Here is a 7,088-nt window from a genome sequence, read left to right as displayed (position 1 = left end):
AACTCATGCTGCATTTCAGTTTTATCTGCATTGCAGGGAGATGAAGGAAACACCACTTCCGGAGCTTCCTGTGCACATTTCCAATTCCCACCTGTGGCTCCTATCGGTCTTCATGGAGCTTCTCCACTAGAGCAGCTCCAGGTTCTCTGTTTGCAGGCGACCAAGAGTCACTATTTTAGTGTCTTGAGTAGTCCCCAAACAGGAGCTCTTTCTATGTGGATCACTTTTGCACAAACCGTACAAGAATATGAAAGTTCCCACATTTCTCAGTTTCATATGCTCTTTTAATGTGACTACCCTAAGAAAATGTTTGTAATACAGTGTTGACCTTCTGTGTAACAGAACTTGGCTATGCATGTTCACTGATACTCTATGGACTCACAGCCAAAAAGACACACACACACATGAATGGAACATTGTCAAGAAGCACTCAAACCTAATAAGAATTTAGAACTTGGGCCTGGTGACTAGGAGTATAAAAAGATGAATTGTTCACAAACAAAATGCCTGTTAACTGTTTGGAGAAACCTAGTTAGGTTTTTATATCACAAAAATAAGTTCCTAATGGAATATGCATAAAAATTGTACCTAATTTAAAAAATTAAGAAAACAGATACCCCATGTATACATTTTTGTGTTGGCAAAGGACCTTCCTAAAAATGACCTGAAAAGCAAAGCAAGAACTCATATGCCCCCTCCCTTTGGTTGTTTTCTTTTGTCTGATAGAGATTGAACCCAAGGCCTAGTATATGCTGGACACACATTGTCACTGAGCTACACTTCCAGGCTAAAAGCAAGCATTTTGAAGGTCAATGTTTCAAAATAAAAATTAAAAATCTCTGCATATCAGAAATAGTTAACCGAATAAAAAACATGTCTAATATTTACAATTTATACATGAGATGAAAAATATATCTTCATTTTAGAAAGTTTGTTCTTTCTAACCTGAACAAAAGCAAAGAAACAAAAACTGGCATTTGGAGATCAAACCCATAGCTTCTGTGCTAGGCAAGTGTTCTAACAGTAAGTACTACCCCCAACTCCTAATTTCTCATTTAAATTGGGTAGATTATTCTTTTGCAGATCTACAGAATATGATATGGGCGGGGGGAAGCATCCCTCTTTAGTGTCCCTTTTAAGAAATTTAAGTGAAAAAAGAAATACTATTTTTTCATGGAAGTACCTAAAAGTGAAGTCATCTCTGTGTTATTGTAGTACATTCCTCATGTCGGATGGTGCAGCATCCAGAATTCCAAGTTCTTTCTGTTCTGCCCAAAGAACTGGCCAGGACAACAGATGAACAGGTAAAGACAACTGGTGTTCAGAGTAAAGAAAAGAAAAGAGTGTAGAAAGGGGAAGTAAAGAAAAGGAAAGCCTGAAGAAAAGAGCAAGAAGAGATATGTCCTGCAAGCAAGAAGAGCCACTGCAGAAAGAGGTGAGCGAGACAGCAAGATCACAATGGCAGGGAAGCCAATGGCTGCTGTCTTTCATATCATTTTAGTGCATGGGGGAAATGGCATCTGAATTCAAGGAAGCGTCCAGGGTTCACTGTCATGTTTCTGATCATTCTGTAGTCTCAAGTATACATTGGAAGAGCTCCTGAGTCTGAATCAGTTCACAGGACCTTCCCAAATGCCAGCACACTTCTCTGCATATTGTTTCAGGAAGTTGGACACAGGGCAGCCATGCCACCATCCACCCAGGCACTGACAGGTGTGCTGCTGGTGAACTTCATAAGCTTCAACTCTATGAGCAGGGACTGAATGATCAAGGTGACAGCACCGTGTTGTTCTGGCACCTGGACTCCCATGTCCCCTGCACAGCCGAGCCTGAATGCATGGAGCACAGACCCCACATGGAACCAGAGCAGGATCAATGAGTTCATGGATGAACAGAAGCTAAAGTAAGAGAGGTGCCTCTGATATGCAATCATTCCATGTTTTTGAAGAGAAGATGTACTGAGGTATCTACTGTTGGGATTTTAAAATCGAATCACTGCTTGGAAGGAGCCCACAGGCCACACACCACCAGCCAAATTGAAATCTCCCTCATACAAAGGGAGCCAGAAATCAGTTTCTAAAGGAGAGACCTAGGATCAGGCTGCTGTGAGTAAGTAGAGGAGAGGGCCTGGTGAGAGGCAGTTGTGGAGAGCCAGGCTGCAGGGGACAGGACAGGGAGGAAGAAGTGCAGGGCTTCCCTGTCCACATCTACCTATGGGATCGTTCTCCACAGGGACAATTCCTCACTTTTTGCTATTTCAGCACAAATGGCTTTTAAAAATTTTTTATTGGTACTTTCTAGGTATACTATATAATGACATTAATCATTGAAAATTTGCACCTTTACATAATCTCTCTTGGTTCTTATTTTTTCCCCATTCCCCTGCCCTCCCTTCAAACCCTCCACCCCTCCCTATTTACAAAGATTTTTGTTTGTTTCCATTTTTTCATTTTCTCATATTAATTCCATTCCCTTCTTTCCTGTTCCCTACTCCTCCCACTTCCCTTCACCTTTGGACCTTTTCTTCCTATTTCACAGTATCTATTGTGCCTTTTGATCCTTATTTACACTTTCAGTTTCTCACACCAGAGAAACTATTTGGTTTTTACACATGCCTGTCCCATTTATTTCACTTAAGAGTATCTCCTCAATGTGCATCCATTGAGCTATAAATGTCTCAATTTTCTCATTCTTTATGGCTGGGTAGTACTTCATTTTATAAAAAACATTTTCTTTATCCAATCTCCAGTTGATGGCCAATTGGGCTGTTTCCAAGTTTTAGCTATTACAAACTGGGCTGCTATGAACATGGGTGCACATATATAGCACTGTGATATGATTCTTTTAATTCTATTGGGAAGATACCCAGTAGGGAAATAGCTGGGTGAAATGGGACCTCTAATCTCAGTTCTTTGAGGTATCTTTCAAAATTGATGGAGAAGTAAGATACTTTCAAGACAAAGAGCACCTTAGGAACTTCATGAATACCAAACCAGCACTCCAAAAAATTTTAAACAATATCCTAGGAGAAGACAGTGAGGATCACAACTCCAGGAAGCCCAGCAGAATGAATCCATCAGGCACAACAAATTAAATGCAAAGGGGAGAATGCAACAAAAAGAAAAAATCATGACAAGTCAATACATATCAGTTGTATCCATCAATGTTAATGGTCTTAATTCACCAATCAAAAGAAATAGACTCACAGAATGGGTCAAGAAGCAAGATCCAATAATATGCTGCATGCAAGAAACACACTTAATTTAAAAAAAATAGCTTTGAAGACACAAAACACCTAGCCAAGGGCTCTGAGCTGTGTGGTCAGCCAGAAGCTTTGGTTTGGTTTTTTGTGTTTGGAATCAAACTTGGATCCTGATTCATACTAAATAAGTTCTCTATTGCTCAGCGACATCCCCAGCTCCAGATCTCTGTAAGTATATTCCACAAATTTCAATATAATGTGCACAGAAAACCCATTTTAGTTTTCTCCAAAATACAATTGGCTTAGGTAAATTTCAAAGTATTTTTTAAAAATCAAGGCATTTATTTTAGGCATACTGTTAAAACATAGAGATATTCAGGTCATATATAGTATTTATGTCCAAAAAGGGAAGAAGATTATCTAGGCTTTGTTATTGAATTTTATTAAATACAACTTTATTGAGAAATAAGGGACCTCCAGTTTAAAGTGTAAAATTCAGTGTCTTCACAGCTGCATAACTATCACCACAGTTGGTTTTAGAACATTTTTATCACATTAAAAGGAAACCCTGAATCCTTTAGCTGTCAACCCAGTCCTAGGAAACCACCAACCTGTTTTTTTTTTTTTTTTTGCAATTTCCCTGTTCTAGGGATGTCATACAGAGTGACACAACATTTAGACCTTAATGGCTGAGTTCTGACACTGAGAATAATGTTTTCTGGGTTCACATGTGTCATAGCAAGCAGCAGTGACTCATTTCTTTCTGTTGTCAAATGATCACCATTGGATTCTGTACTGTTCATCTATTCATTGGGTGAAGAAGCTGAGGTTTCTTTTTGTTTGGGTAATGTTAGTAACACTGCTGTACACATTTGTTTACAAGTTATTGTGAAAACTGATAAATTTGCCTTTACTAACATGAATTGTTGCTAGGCAATGAGTATAAGTTTAACCTGTGAGCTTTAGAGACATAGAAATTTTAGATTAAACCCTGAATATAGCGTATCCTTGTCTTGTTGTTAAGAAAGGTTGCCTAGGTGATTAGGCAGATAACAGGAATGTCTTAGAGGCTTCTTCACCCTAGGGCCCAGGACAAGATTTCTCTGAGCCACTTTACCTTACTCATTCTCTCTCTAGAGGTGATCTCTTTTACAAGCTGAGAAGTACTGCAACTATTTCCAACTTGCCCTTTGATGTTTTCTCTTTCAAAAAATTTAGAAAACGGTAGTTTAGATCTCTTGATTATTGGTTTTCTAAGAATGCTTCCTTCTTTAAGACATGACTTTTCTGGCTAAAATAAATTATAATATATCTATATATATCAATATATAATATATAATATTATATCAATTATATTACTGCTGGAGTAAAACACTAGTTCCCAGAGAAGATAGGGCTGTGTGCCAGTAAATGGGTGGATAGTCTGGCCCAAACTTTCTTCTGGGTGCTCTGCAAACTGCAGCCACCTGGCTTGGTGTGGAGTCAACTCAGGGGATGCCTTGATAATTTAGAAATCAAGTAGAAATTAAAATGATACTGTACTTTCCTTAGGATATCTTTTGGGAGCTCAGTGTCAAAATCTTTTTCTTCTTTGGAATGTATTCTTAAGCACTGGAAAATGTTTGAACCTCACATGTTGAAAAAGAACCATTTAATATTTTTCTGAACCTGTGGATGGCCTACCTCCCCTAGACCCAAAATATAATGCAGAGGGAAGAAATGATTATAGTATTTTGCAACTAGAATTATTTTGTAAGAAAGAAGGGGAAATAATCATAATTACCTTATATTCAGACTTTCTTTACATTAAGAAATAATTTTTATTTGCATTCAAAATATAATTATAAGCTATGCCTGTGTTCATATGTCCTTTCCTCTCAGTGACCCAAGACAGATCAAATGAGACTTAGGAAAGTTTTCAGACAACCCTAATAAGTACATTGAGGTATTCAGAGGACTTACTCAGGCTTATGAACTAGACTAGAAGGATGTAATATTGCACTTAAATCAAACATTGACTTCCAGTGAGAGACAATGGGTACAGATTTTAATCTATGAGTTTTTCAAGTGTATCATAGATACCTGGAGATACATATTTCAAAGTGAGTTTAAGTTGAGCCTAGCCAACACTGCTACAGAAGAAAGTAACTATGTGACTAGAGAGCCCAAAATGTCCTAGAGCTGAGATTTCTTCTGGACTGTTACCTGTCTCTCTACCCAGGGATGATAGATCTCTTTTGACTCAGTCATTTCTTACAAAGTAAGCCCTAAACAATATAGTTAAAGTACTTTCATTTTTCCCTCTCACTCTCTTTCAAGAGGGTAAGAAAACACCTATTCACTTTCTTTCATTACTGGTTTTTCTGTTTGACAATGCAGTTAGAGTCAACCATAGCTTTTGTTTCTGGAGGCATGTTTTGCTAAGGATTAGAGATCTACTCTGGAAAAGCGCTTGATCTTAATTTTCTTTCTGCACCTGAGATGGTTAAGATTTAGTTCTTGTCCCATACTTAGGGTCACTATTCTGTCCCTTCTCCACTTGGGAAATAACACAGTTTGCAACAGCATTTAGTCCAAGGCAATTCTCTCCTCTGTGACTTCTAGATTGTTTTTTTTTTTGTTGGGTTCTCTGCCTTTACATTTAATTTCTTGTCATGCCAGATGGGTTCATTCTGCTTTGCTTCCTGGGGTTGTGATTCTCAATGTCTGTTCCTAGGATATTGTGTAAAATTTTTTGGAGTGCTGGTTTGGTATTCATGAAGTTCCTAAGGTGCTCTTTGTCATGAAAGTATCTTATTTCTCCATCCATTTTGAAAGATAGTTTTGCAGGGTACATCAATCTGGGTTGGAGGCTGTTTTCTTTTAGGGCTTGGAATATGTCACCCCAAGCTCTTCTTGCCTTGATGGTTTGTGTGGAGAACTCTCCTGTGATTCTGATGGGCTTTCCTTTGTGTGTTAGTTTCTTTTCTCTGACTGCTTGTAGAACTTTGTTCTTCTGTTGTGTTTCTGGAATCTTAACATTATATGCCTATGTGTAGATTGTTTTTGATCAAGGCTATTTGGAGTCCTATATGCCTCACTTATGGGTATGTTAAGTTCTTTTCCCCTGCTTGGGAAGTTTTCTGCCATTACTTCTGCAAAGAGTTTTTTTGTCATCTGCACTCTCTCCTGTTTCTTCATTGACTCCAATCAGTCTTATGTTATTCTTCTTTGCATCATCTAGCAGCTGCTGGATTGATTTCTCATGTTCCCTTCCAGTTTTGAAACAATTTTTCTTTTCCTGGTCATTAATTGCAATCTTATCTTCTATATCTGAAATTCTGTCCTCACATTGGCTCATTCTGCTGTGTAGACTTTCAGTGGAGTTTTTCATGTCCTGGAAATCTATTTGCATCTGTTTTATGGATTCCATTTGTTTCCTCTGTCGTGATTCCATCATGTTCCTGAGCTCCTCTCTAGATTTATTAATCATGTCTTGCAGTAGGAGCACAATTTCTCCTGTTATCTGAGAAATTATTTCTAATTTCATTTTTTATAGTTTTTATAGCACTGGGTGCACTGACTGATTTTTATAACAGGAAAGTTCATTGATAAAATGAAAGAATCCTAGGGAACTTTATGAGTTTAATAACAGTTTTAAACAAATTGATATTAAAGAATAGGAATAGCCCCAGTTTCCAGAAGACTGCCTCTCATCATTATTTCTCTCTAGAACATCTTGTTGGGCCAGTCACTGTTCTCAGAGATATGCTCATTGAGGCTCTATAACAGGAAGCCTATACCAAAGCATAGTCGAAGCATCACAGGCAAAATGGAAAAAACGGTCTGCATAGGTAGACATCTGCAGTAGGACAGATTGGAGCCTTGGCACTGGCTTTCTTCAATT

Source organism: Heterocephalus glaber, unplaced genomic scaffold (assembly GCF_053883595.1).
Source record: "Heterocephalus glaber isolate CG9 unplaced genomic scaffold, H.glaber_assembly_v1.0 deba00000738, whole genome shotgun sequence".
NCBI classification, from domain to species: Eukaryota; Metazoa; Chordata; class Mammalia; order Rodentia; family Bathyergidae; genus Heterocephalus; species Heterocephalus glaber.
This window is presented reverse-complemented; position numbering follows the sequence as displayed.